Source organism: Haliotis rufescens, unplaced genomic scaffold, assembly GCF_023055435.1.
Source record: "Haliotis rufescens isolate VD_foot unplaced genomic scaffold, xgHalRufe1.0.p SCAF_164, whole genome shotgun sequence".
NCBI lineage: Eukaryota > Metazoa > Mollusca > Gastropoda > Lepetellida > Haliotidae > Haliotis > Haliotis rufescens.
This window is the reverse complement of record NW_025963851.1, coordinates 197,620-211,680: the sequence shown is the minus strand read 5'-3', so window position 1 is coordinate 211,680 and position 14,061 is coordinate 197,620. Positions and strand designations below refer to the sequence as shown.

Below are 14,061 nucleotides of genomic sequence, written 5' to 3'. Positions count from 1 at the left end.
TGTCAACTTTGTCCTGCTTTTTTTTGCACAACTTTCTAAGGAGAAAGCGACTGTACAGTGTACAACAGAATAAAGGGGTGAAAAATCAAGAATATCAAAGTCATTGTTTAAAGATATACATGGTGCAGAAGCAATAAAATAATCAAGAAGACTTTTATTATGACAAGTAGTTTTACCTATTTTGTAATCATTACAGATGCGGCCATTGCATATGAATAAATTAAGGTTTCTACACATTTCAATAAGATGTTTACCATTATTATTCGTTCTACCATTGTCCATACCATATCTCTCTTTTGATATGTTGGTATTATCTAAAATTAATTCAGAGTCAAGTTCTTTTCTCATTTTTTCCCATCTCAACCAAACTCATCCAAAACAAAATTGTCAACAAGAATGTAATCATTCGCATTTGATGTCCTTGCGTTAAAACCGCCGATCAACATGGGTTCGCCTTCTGTTACCATGACACTGGTTCGGTCGGGCCATTATTCATCTGCAGCTACCTCACTATAAAGCTAAATACTGTCAGGTAACAGGAATGCGATTGGCTCGTGTCCCTTCCATAATTACCTGTGACGAAATGTCATCGCGATGTAGCGAGTAGAAAAGAGTAGAGATTGCCAGTAGTAGGTTGGGTACTTTAGTCCATGCATCTCACCTCCTTTTGTTGGTTTGTATTCCAAGCCCTTGATGAAACACAGACACAAGCGGCGTACTTGAAACATCCCATCAATAGTTCTTGTGACGTCACTCTATTGCTCTGAACGTGCATCATTTCCAACGAATAATTTCAGCCAATTTGTATCCACCCGATCAACATGAACTATTCCATTCGTTCAATACGTGCATTACGTTTGGTACCCACAACATGGGAACCGCCTGTTCATTTTGACTTTGGTGTAGTTGGTTTTGTTTTGACGTGGGTCCAGCGTTGAATTATTTATGTCAAAGAAAGAAAGTCCGCGCCCTCGTGTATTATATTTTCACCAACACACGCTTCTTCGTCCTTCATACCATAATTTAGCTTAACCACTGATTCCCCGTTAGTTCGTTCACTGTTGTATAACTCCAACCGACCAACCTACTGGCTGGGCATTGAAACCTCCCCAGTGATATCTCAGGTTGATGGAAGATGCGCGATGTCATGTGAGATGTTGTTTATTGCCTGCACAAGTATTCGCCAAGGAGAAACCAGGTCTTAGTACAAGGGGTAATACCTTGTGTTATAGCCAATCCCCACTCAATCCAAACTCTCTTGTTTTGTTGTGTTAAATATTCCAAACTAAACTATACTGGCTCTCATGAACATCAATATCTATTTACAATTATCATAAAGTGAATTATGATATGTAAAACACATATGCGCACATAAACAGGAGAATTTTGAATAATGCTCATAAACGTATACATACAAATTCGAATTGCACATCTGCCAAAGTACAACACAATTACTGAAGGGCAAAAGAAAATCACGTACACAGTTCTGTATATCAACCCAAAGTTTAGGACATAGGTTTTGCATCAGAGATGACAGGAGTTCTGTTCTGGCAACATGTTAATATGGTAATGACCACTTGACTTTTGATGCAACGATAGCGATCCGACAGAAGCCATACTTCGCTCGAAGAGGACATGCAAAGTGTCCAAAGCGTGTGTTTCGTTTCATCTTGTGTTTTGGATCCTGACATTGTGGATCATCCTGGATCTGGTGAACAAAGCAAAAGGTGGGTAGGGCTCAATCATACACCACGACCTCTACTACAACATATTTCTAAGTTCAAAACGTGAAAATAGCAACATGTTCTCAGAAAATCCATAACAAACATAACAAACCTTTGCACTGCACCTCTTCTTGAGGTATGGAAACTGTTCCCTAAATTTGAAATGAATCCATACTGTATTTTCAAGTTATATGCCGCACAAACGTCTAAATAAAAACATTTTAGGGTACAAAATAAAAATTAGATATATTTTTTTCTTCAAATCTATATATATAACCCCGCTCAATTAAGTGGATTTCTGACGTCAACACAGACCACAAGAACCAGTGTCTGATAGGATCACACGCGTCGGTTACAGGCTGTGGGGCTCGGAGAGAGACGCTGTAATTCGTTTTAGGTTCAATCTTAATTAACAGTTTTGTAGAAGTAGTTCGAATTGATATCTAGTATCAGTACAAAACCCCTTGATTTAGTCTACAGTTATGTCAATTATGTTATAGGAACACATCTTACTGTAGGCCCGTGAAGATACGGGTTAGAATAGATCTTCACCAACCCATGCTAGGCGACTAACGGGAACGGGTGGGCAGGCTCGCTGACTTGGATGATGCATGTCATCGTATCCCAATTGCGTGGATCGTTGCTCGTGATATTATTCACTAGATTGTCTGGTCCAGACTTGATTTTTTTTCAGACCGCCTGTCATAAAGCTGGAATGTGGCGTTAAACAACAAACAAAATCAAACATGTCACTGCTGTGATGTCTTACCTGTTAAATTGAATTATTAATTAATATATAATATCAAAATACCTCTTAAAATAGAGTGAATGACACTAAACTAGCCTAAAGTCCAACTTGCTGAATATTATTGTAGCCTGCAAGGAATCACATTTCAACACCAATCTTAAGGATATGTGTGATTTAACACTCCCCGTGTTCAAGGAATGTATCTGTTAATGGCCATTGCAATCATATTGCACCATTGTCCTTCCGTCCAGAGTGATTTGGAACGGGGACTAAACTTTCATCACTACTTTCTAATATTTTTTCTCCAATAGGCCCAATAACAATATTAACGCTAAATCTCCACCGGACAAACCTACCGTTTCCTTTTCAAGTATGTACCCTATCCGTATCACCCATTGGACGGGGGGAAAGGCAGTTTGTGAAACATGTTGTAAATTCCCCTGAACTGTATGTGCGACTATAAATATATTGATAAAACTTGAAATGTTTGATTAAATGTCCGTTGTGCAAGGTACTAATTAGGTTTAAATAATGAACTGAATCCAATCAGTCTCGAAAAGAAAAGAACAATAAGTGTTTTAAAGAATTGATATTAATGTAAAAGCCTGGTTAAATGTCTTTCCGAGTGGTCGAAGTCTCAGCGTGATATTGTCATATGTAGAATGCACAAACTGAAAAAGAGGAAACAGAACTGGAATAAACCCATTCTGTCCCAGCCAGCTGTCATCCAACGTCTGGCTGTCCTACATGAAAAGCCCACAAACAATATAACCATTGTTTGTATGCTATTTACATTAATTGTTTGATCCAAAAATTTGGTATAAGTGACACATCAAATGATGCTACATATAAGGCCAATGTGTTAACTGAAAAAGAAATCTGCCCAAACCGTGCATCAGTACTATCAACTTTTGGCTTGACTTTAAAACCTGAAGACATGTCCATTCCTTTTTTTGTACTGGATTCCAAAGCTCCGTACAGAGTGAGATATGTTGGTGGCAACTAGTCCTATGCACAGCGCTCAGCGCACAGGTCACAGGTCACAGGTCACAAATCAGGTGAAGTTGATCAACGTCGGTCGCGGAGAGTCCTTGGATGGGTCACCAGCTTCCTCTTGAGAGTTTCTAGGCCTTCAGAGTTTCAACAGTTGACAAAAAGACTTTTGAATTATTAATGCTTTTCTCGAGAAAGTATTGTTTCATTTGATAAAATTTAACTTTTCTACACGATACATGATATTGATTCTGGATTCGGTGAAACTTTCCAATAAAATCAATTCTTGTTTCCTTCTAAATATATTCACACATATGCATTTTACTCCCTTCAAATATCAATCCATTGATTATCCGACCCATGAAGATCCGGGGTAGAATAGGTCTTCAGCAACCTGTGCTTCCCGTGAGACAAACGGGACGGGGTGATCAGGCTCGCTGACTTGGTTGATGCACGTCATCGTATCCCAATTGCGTAGATCGATGTTCATGGTGTCAATCACTGGATTTGATTGGTTCAGACTCGGTTATGTTCAGACCGCCGTCATGTAACTGGAATATTGCTGAGTGGGGAGTAAAACAACACACGAAACAAGCAAACTGATGATACGGTTTTGTCAATGCAAACGTTTCTTTTCATATCTGATATAGCCATACATAAGGTTTCAGTGATATATTTAACACTAGCATCGATGCTAATGAATGCTGTATCTACTGCCTTTACCAGTACATAGGATGTATCATCTTATGACCAATTATATCAAAGTAATCTGCTGTGTCGCGGACCAAGCTTCATCAATAGATCACTTTCTTACTGATCAGTTGCATGAAGCGAGCGTAGATGCACTGTAGGAGGAAAATATGTGGACTTTTACTACCAAACCAATACGTACATCAAATAACTCAGATGAACATACCATATACTCGACCATGCTAGCGTCTTGGTTACTTATAAAAGTGAAATCCCCATCACCCGCATCTGACTCACATCTTTCGATCATGATGTGGATATTAAGAACACCGCACCTATCTGTCTATAACTTGAATCTTGAGAAAGTTTTCATTCTAAAACTATACATAAAACATTCCACCTTTTGTTACCATTACCTTCCAAGCATTCAAGGATATCGTTTTCAACAAAATGAGGGAGCGTACCAGTTCTAGGGTTTAAATCACCTTCAATTGTGATATACACAATAATACATTTAGATGACGTGGGCAACTGATCATCTTGTAATAGTGGCATACCGCGTGTTCAGTGACGTTACTGGTTATTACCAGACTGAATATATACACCTGCATACAACAAGTCCTTCGTTTAAGCGCATATATCCATATCTAGTAAAATAAATACATCACCATCACAAACGTTTGTCCACTTTCCAAGTTGAGCTGAAATGTTTCTGATCAATATTTTTATTTTACCTGAGAGTCGTCCCCGGGTAGATAACCGCTCACCATTATTTTGTGTATGCTAAGAAACCCGAACGAACCACTCAGATCTGTGTCCTTCGACTATGTCAAATACAATTAGAACTATTTCATGATCATCCAGCCAGGATTTAAGTACAGACACGTTTCAGAAAATAAATGGATGACGCCAGTCATCGAGGAGGAAATTTAGGTGTTGCTGTATGAAGCACCCTATAATCACCGTCGCCTTGACTACCCCCCTATCAACCGTTTGTCTTCTCTCTGGAGCAGGAGCTTGACGTTAAGATGATGTTATGTCGTTGTGAAGCCACAATGACGTCATGCCATTGTGACCTCACGATGATATAACGGACATGTGACGTCACGATGATGTAATTCCGTTGTTCCATGATGAAATGTTGACGTTATGATTTCACGATGATGTGCTGAGATTGTGACGTATTGAGGACATAATGACATTATCACGTTACGATTCCGTTATCTAAATGAGGTTCCAGATTATTGTACTTATATTGTGTGTGTGTGTGTGTGTGTGTGTGTGTGTGTGTGTGTGTGTGTGTGTGTGTGTGTGTGTGTGTGTGTGTGTGTGTGTGTGTGTGTGTGCCTGCGTGTGCCTGCGTGTGTGTGCGCGTGTGTGTGTGAGTGTGTGTCTGTGAAGAAGAAAAAGAAGAATTGTACATTGCTACGTTGTTTGGGTTCATATGTAGAATGGCCGGCCAGTATCTACACTTTCAGTCATTAGATGCGTAAAACATTTATTGAGTGAAAAAAACACATAAGTGAGTGAAACAAAAGATATCAGTACGGGCACACCAAGTCCCCCAAACCTAAGTCTGCACGTATCAATACTCAAACCTGTCACATCCTCAACCACTTAACTCACTTACACAATCATCTCACTACATGTTTGCCAACCCAGGTATCACAACGTATGTGTCGCTGCTCCGGACTGATGCCGATCTATGGTGCTAGCCTACTGAGATACTATGCCGCAGTTTAACAGACTCATTATACTGACTCTGAGCCGACCAGTCCTTGTCTTCTTAATGCCGGGCGCGCGTGCCGCCTCCGTGGTCTTGCGGTAGAGCGTCCGCCCGGGGAGCGGAAGGTCCGGGGTTCGATCCCCGGCCGCGTCATACCAAAAGACGTTAAAAGATGGTACTTGTTGTTACCCTGTCTGGCGCTCGGTATTAAGGGGCTAAAACAAGAACTCGTCGGCTCGGAGTCAGTATACTGTGTCTGAGAGGGGTATTCATGTTAAACTGCGGGATGGTATCTCAATGAGCTGGCACTATAAATCGGCATTAGTCCGGACTAGTACAAACAGCCACACACACACGCACACACGTACATGCTCGTCGCTATATAAGCGCAATAATCTTGAACGCGACGTTAAACCCAATTTCACCTCATCTCACCTAATGCCGAACGCCAGGCAGGGTTACAACAAGTACCATCTTTTAACGTCTTTTGGTAGGATGCGGTCGGGGTCGACTCCCCACCCTCCGCTCCCAGGGCAGACGCACAACCATTAGAACACGGAACGATGCCGTCATGATGTTTTGACGTTACGATGATGGAATGACATTGTGTCGTCTAGAGATTGTAAAGTCATAGTTGCCTAAAAATGTTAATATCAAATGTAGATATAAAACACATGACCTGTTGACCACAAATGCTAAAAGGATTTTAATATGCTTATGAACGAGTTCTCCTTACACGTCCATGCTATCTTGTGACCGAGCAGATGTTAATACACCGACATTGATAAACAACATGCCATTTCAGGGACGTTCAGGACCACAATCCAATTACGTGTTTCACTTCTGCAAAACACCCAAGGGTTTACGTACTTGATTAACATCCATATCATGTTGTTAAGTGAATCAGGTGAGTGAATTTTCTTGAAGCACTTTAAATAGGAATACGTATTTTTAAAGGACGCCCATTTTTCAAGCGTATACCTCTGTAATTAAAAGACTCCAGTTTCTCAAGGGTATACGCATGTATATAAAGGACGCACATTTCTCAAGGCGATACATCTGTATATGAAGGACGCACATTTCTCAAGGGTATACGTGTGTATATAAAGGATGTATGTTTGTCAGGATTATGCGTATGCATAAAAAACAACGTATATTTCTCAAGTGGTATACGTATTATGTACATAAAGGAAGTATATGTCTCAAGGCTATACATATCTATATAACTTACGTGTGTTTCTCAAGAGTATACGTGTGTAAAAGACGTATATTTCTCAAGGGTATACATATATTTATTACAGACGAATATTTCTCAAGACATCACATTTCTATATAAAAGATGCATGTTTCTCAAGGCAAGGCATATGTCTCACATCGCAGACTGAGTCACCATGAGGGGCCTTATGTCAAAATCAGTTTGCCTTGTACTGCTTCTATCCCTCTCGGGGGTCAGAGGTCACGGGTACCTGTTTGTCCCTCCGGATCGGTCGAGCATGTGGAGGGCGGGGTTCTCTGTTCCTGCAAACTACGGTGATAATCAACTGTTCTGTGGAGGGTTTTCGGTAAGACGTTTACGTACTTAGGGGTGCAGGTTAGGGACAAACTCCAGAATGCCCATATGAAGGAAACACTTCTTGCATAGCACAAATGTGGACTTAAATAAATCTGAAGTTCAGAGCTGAACGCTTGCAATGGAGTTAAAGCCAAAAATATGTATGCTGTACACGTCTTTTCTTATTCTGTTGGTGTTGTTGATTGAACGAAACAATAAATTCACGGTATTGACACACTCACACGAAGAATCATGTCTGACAATAGATCCCACCATCCTCGATCTTCCCTCAATCGCTTATATTTACCAATTATAAAGGAAGGGCGTGGTTTGATTAACGTGGAGGCTCTTCGTGATAGAAATCTATTGTGCACTTTTGCATACACGTATTTGTCTGATGATCCACTTTGTAGCATGTCAAGACTCATGATGAAAACAAGGTATTCCAAAGGCACGGTACGGAAATGAGTGTCAATCTAGCGAAGTGCCACATCAAATAGGCCCAGACTCAGTTTGTCCTAGGAGAGGCTATCTGAACCACCACTGCATCAAGTTATGATCATATACAGTGTATTGAGAGGATGAGCAACCCTGCAGAGTCCTTCGCTTGGGTGAAGTTGGCTGGCCGGAAAAGTGAAACAGAAGGCCTTCTGTATGCTACCCAAGACCAGTCACCCCCCATATATTCGGAGCCGTCAATGTGTGATCTTGCATCAAAATGTAAAGATGAAAAGTAGATTATGCAATGAAATTATTGAGACATTCAAACACATTGCCAGTGGATGCCTAGCCTGTTTGGCACAAACACAGTATCTTAAGTGATATGATGGCGTTGCTCGGTCCTTTTATTACCGTCTTCGCCATGCCAGGGTCACTCAAACTCTCTTGTCTGCATTTATACATTTTAATCTGTATTATTATAAAAAAACAAGAAAACATATTTTTATATGTAAGGCCTCAGTTGCTGAATCCATAGCGAGCTTGGAATAACTATTATGCGGTATAGGGAAATGTTGTATTGTTGTAAGGTGCATGGAGTGCAGGCATCAGGCTGTATATTTCGCTGTCACCATTGCTGTAAATAACGTGTACCAGTGGTTACTTGCGGTTGTTAATTATTCGTGTGATCCATTTCAAGAACCAGTGGGAGACAAATGACGGCAAGTGCGGGACCTGTGGCGACCCGTATCAGGGACCACTTCCTAATGATGGCGGGGAGTACGACACAGGGGCAATTCGCGCCCAGTACACACAGTGACAGGACATTGATGTCACTATCCAGCTAACAGCCAATCATCTCGGGTACTTCACGATGAAGCTTTGCGCTGATGGAGACCTAAAGAGAGACGCCCTTCAGACGTGTCTCGACACCACAGTTCTGAAGTTCATAACGCCCTCTGGCGTCAAAGAGAAGAACGAGATAGGGTCAGAGGTGAGGGCTTTAAGTTCAAAGCAAAGCTTCCTGTAGGTGTTTCTTGTTCTCACTGTGTGCTGCAGTGGGTCTACCGAGCAGGTATGTGTACGCTTTTACATTGATTTGCTTTACATAAAATTTTGTGTACGTGTTTACATTGATTTGCTTAACAAAAAATTGTGTGAGGTTCAAAGCTTCTACATTTCCAAGCAGCCAGCTGAAAAGGCAATTCATAACGTCAACGCCAGAGAATAATCAATCTCGAATATCTGCCGAGACAAATTCAAAATAGTAATCGAAATTGTTTATGTCAGAAGGCATCTTGAACAACCACAGCCTGTGTGCACATTCGTGGATCTGCATCGATGTCCCCATGGTATAAAAAAATGAAATTCTCCTTATCCCCTACATACTTAATCAAGACACAACACCATAACATGGGACTACGCTGTGTGATACACGGCCGATTTATTTGCGTATAGTATAAGACAAAGATATTCATTTATACACATTTGTATATTCATTGTCAGCAATCTGCTATGAATATTTATATTTTGCTGAAGCCCGACACGTAAAGCCAGATATAAAAACTTTTATAAGAAAACATGTGGAACCATGTTTCCTCAACGGATGCAGCAGCAAATACTGGAGGGTATACAGTATACTCATGACATGTATATGCAAATCCAAACAGAAATACTAACTATTCATGAACATATGTTACAAATGAATTTCATAATTTATTATATACAGTGCAACTCGCATAGTATATGCAGTATTATCAAAAGCAACACTGTATTATAAAGGCCCGCCGGCCAAGCAATATCATTGCATCCAACAATGCACACTTTCACAATAAAACAACACTGTATTATAAAGGAATCTGTCCTACTAATAACAAGCCATGCGCCGTCCCTGTAAATATCCGTCTTTGACTTTTCAATAAAAACGACCATGTGTGACTTATAAAATAAAATATCAGATCGAGATATATGAATTAGTTCTGCAGATCTTAAAAATCCGGCGAAAGTTAATAAACACATAGATACTATTCACAGATCCATTAAAGATGCATTGATCATTTTGAATCATACAACCGTTCAAGTATATCAACTGTGATTGGCTCCTTTTTAACCACTGGCTTAGACAGTTTGCGCCTTGCTCCTTCCAAAACATTCTTGACAAGGCTATTTTCAGTGGGACTCTCTAGTCCAATGTTACAATGAGCATGCCTTAAACTATAAAATGCCGTTAACACTGGTGATAATGTTTCACTCTGTTGCACAATAGACAACAGATAAATAGCACAATGCAAATGTGAAACGGGCAACTGATCACACATATTATTAGCGTATGCCCACCTTTTCCAAGCAGCAAATCCATTGCCATATTTTTTATAAGTAGAATCTGCCCTGGACTGTGCCTGGTAGCTGTCCAGCTAACTGGCGCACATTCAAAGGGAGTTCATCAAGTTCATCACTATAGGCATTCAGAAGGCTATCTGTAAATACACAACAAAATATTACCTAAAATCCACATAAAGTGCAATCATATCAAAATGCAAATCGTGTTCACCGAACAAACCACCTTTGATTCTGCTTGCAACAAAAGCTTCTTTGGCCCTAGGCAAATATATTTGATCTTTGATTTGCAAAATACGCTCAGAATTCACATATAACAGTGGCCAAAAGCACGCTGAATGCCACTCTGAAATGGGGGAAATCTGGGGATCAGGAGGGCAGGGGAGAACATCAACGTTTTTGTTGTGTAGACAGGCTCTTGTGATCCGTGCTGTATGCGGTCGAGCGTTGTCCTGCTGGAGTACGCCGTTGCCGTTGGCTACAATTGGGAGGACGTGGCGTAGGAGAATTTCGTTGATGTATTGTTGAGCCGTAAGATTGCCCTCTGTCCTGCCATGATGAGAGATAGCCACCCACATCATAACGCTACCCCCACCAAACCTGTCCACTTCCTGTACGCGTTTTCGGCGTAACGTTCTCCCCGACGTCTGTAGACCCGTGCTGAACCAGACATCTCTCCATCGCAGTTGAGGCCATACCCTGTGTTGACGACAACAATACAGTCGTTGTTGAATCATCATGGCGCGTCGAATAGGACCACTTGCTCGTAGGCCTGCTGCTCTTAAACGGTTTCGTACGGTCTGGTGGGAGATTCTGTGCAATCCGGGTATTTGGGAAGCGGTTGAGGTGGCTGGGATCGTCCTTTTACGTCGGTGGCGCAGTCGGATGTAGCGATCTTAGGCCGGGGTGGTTACTCTTGGTTGTCCCTACCTTGGCCGATCACGTGTTGACCCATGCGAATGAAACCGATCACATAGCCTCGTGATGGTGCTGGGCGCTACATTAAAAAAAACCTGGCTACAGCTGATCGGCATTCCAGTATTCGCCACAATCAGCATGTGATAAACTTTTCAGAGAACTACCGTTATATTTACTTCCATTATCCACTTCTGACGTCATCGGGGGCTCAATATCCCTTTGTCTACAAAAATCTCTTCGTCTATGATGTCACTTCCGGTCCAGATGACGTCACTTCCTGTCGTGTATTGGCGGGTATTATGTGTCTCCAATCTCCCAGGTTATAACTGGGGAACTGACGAGGAAGGAACTGGTCTTGGGCTTGGTCCTCAGGAACACTTCGTCAACTGCGCTGACATTAGGATCATTGAGTCAGGAAAATCTCCCACACAGCCGTTCCCTACTACACCCAACCCCACATCGGCCCCAACCCCAGTACCGGGAGGTGTCTGTCGAGCTACAGGTGTGTGGGAGGGACTAGCAAGTCAAGATCAATGGTGTGTCAACAACTGCGCTGCAGGCCAATGCCCCCCTTCTTACTGTATCTGCAACTGAGAAGAGAAAATGAAAGAAAAGTAAATAAATTATTGCATAATTACGTACTATACCCTTGTTGGACGTCCAATTCGACAAAAAACGACTTCACTGCACGACTGACCTCCTGCACTCACTACAAACTTACTTCGAAATGTCAAGCTACAGGGAAACCTTGTTTTTGGTTTTATTAGATAAAGATCGAGTTATTACGTGTCCATTGCAGGGATGAAGATGCAAGGATCAAGTCTTTGAGTGATACACATAAGGAAGAGAATGTATGAATGTCAACTTCTTTATTATGAGGAACACAACGTTTTTGAGTATATGCTTACTCTTTCATCAGGTGAATTAATACTATGAGGCAGAGAACGTATATATGTACCTGTAAGAATAACAAAAGTAAGAAGATAACTGACTGATTGACTACTAACCAGTCCGCTGATAAACTATTCACCAGTCAGCTGTTACCAATTCGTTTACGTACTATTCGTCGGACAGTTGTTATCAATTCGTCTATCTGAAGTTAGCCTTAACGACATGTATTCACCATTTAGCCTGCTGTTAACTATTCACCAGTCAGCTGTCAGTGTTTACTGTGAGTATACATACATTAGCCGTGGTGATGACAGTTGATGCTACAGTGAGTAGGTCTACATTAGCCGTAGTGAAGACACTTGATACTACAGTGAGTGGGGGCTACATTAGCCGTGGTGATGACAGTTGATGCTACAGTGAGTAGGTCTACATTAGATGTAGTGATGACAGTTGATGCTACAGTGATTAGGTCTACATTAGCTGTAGTGATGACAGTTGATAGTACAGTGAGTAGGTCTACATTAGACGTAGTGATGACTGTTGATACTACAGTGAGTAGGTCTACATTAGCCGTAGTGATGCCAGTTGATACTAAAATGAGTAGATCTACATTAGACGTAGTGATGACTGCTGAAACTACAGTGAGTAGGTCTACATTAGCCGTGGTGATGACAGTTGATACTATAGTGAATGGGGCCACATTAGCCGTGGTGATGACAGTTGATACTACAATGAGTAGGTCTACATTAGATGTAGTGATGACAGTTGATGCTACAGTGATTAGGTCTACATTAGCTGTAGTGATGACAGTTGATAGTACAGTGAGTAGGTCTACATTAGACGTAGTGATGACTGTTGATACTACAGTGAGTAGGTCTACATTAGCCGTAGTGATGCCAGTTGATACTAAAATGAGTAGGTCTACATTAGACGTAGTGATGACTGCTGTAACTACAGTGAGTAGGTCTACATTAGCCGTGGTGATGACAGTTGATACTACAGTGAGTAGGTCTACATTAGACGTAGTGATGACAGTTGATACTACAGTGAGTAGGTCTACATTAGCTGTAGTGATAACAGTTGATACTAAAGTGAGTAGGTCTACATTAGCTGTAGTGATGACAGTTGATACTACAATGAGTAGTTCTACATTAGACGTAGTGATGACTGTTGATACTACAGTGAGTAGGTTTACATTAGCCGTGGTGATGACAGTTGATACTACAATGAGTAGGTCTACATTAGCCGTAGTGATGACAAGTGATACAATTATGAATGGGGCCACATTAGCCGTGGTGATGACAGTTGGGGATTTGTTCTGTGCAGGGCAGAATTATGTATCTAGTATAGGCTCTTGGATGTGTTGTGAGCATGATAGTAATATATGTAGTTGGCTATTGGATGTCTTGTGAGGAGGGCAGTAATGTATCTAGTGTCTGTGGGATGTGTTGTGACTAGGGCAGTAATGCAATCTCACTAAAATCAGATCTTAGTTCTCGCTGCCTCAAAACAAAGATCTGAGTACATCCCATTCCGGGACACGTCAGACCGACCTTTCGCGAACCCTGACTGACCAATGGAATTATTGACATTAGCCAATCAGAAGGCAGCTTTCTCGTGCTTTGCGGCGCCAATTTCAAATTGGCAACTACGCTTCGAAACATATTTTACCAAATTCTGGAAAAAAAATTGAAACCTGAACAAAAGAACATTCTCGAATGGCTATTATATGGTCTAGATTGTATAGATTCAGTCGTTAACCCCGTAACTATCGTTCGGAATACCCCGTTTTAAAGTTTTCGAGGCTGCATGATTAGAAATCGCATTCCGACTGTCACTTTCATGATCTGGTAGCCGACACTCTGATTAGTCGGATGAAAGGTCGTTCTGACGTGACCCCTAATGGGATGTCCTCAGATCATTGTTTAGCGGTAGCAAGAACTAAGATCTGATTTTAATGAGATTGGGCAGTAATGCATCTCGCGGCTATTGGATGTGTTGTGAGTAGACCGTTAATGTATCTAGCGGCTGTTGGATGTGTTGT

The 14,061-nt window shown here is 41.3% G+C and overlaps 1 pseudogene; it reads left to right on the top strand.

Moving 5' to 3' along the window:
- The first annotated feature begins 1,135 nt into the window (after positions 1 to 1,135).
- On the top strand, positions 1,136 to 11,720 carry LOC124128507 (annotated as a pseudogene).
- Positions 11,721 to 14,061: the final 2,341 nt, after the last annotated feature.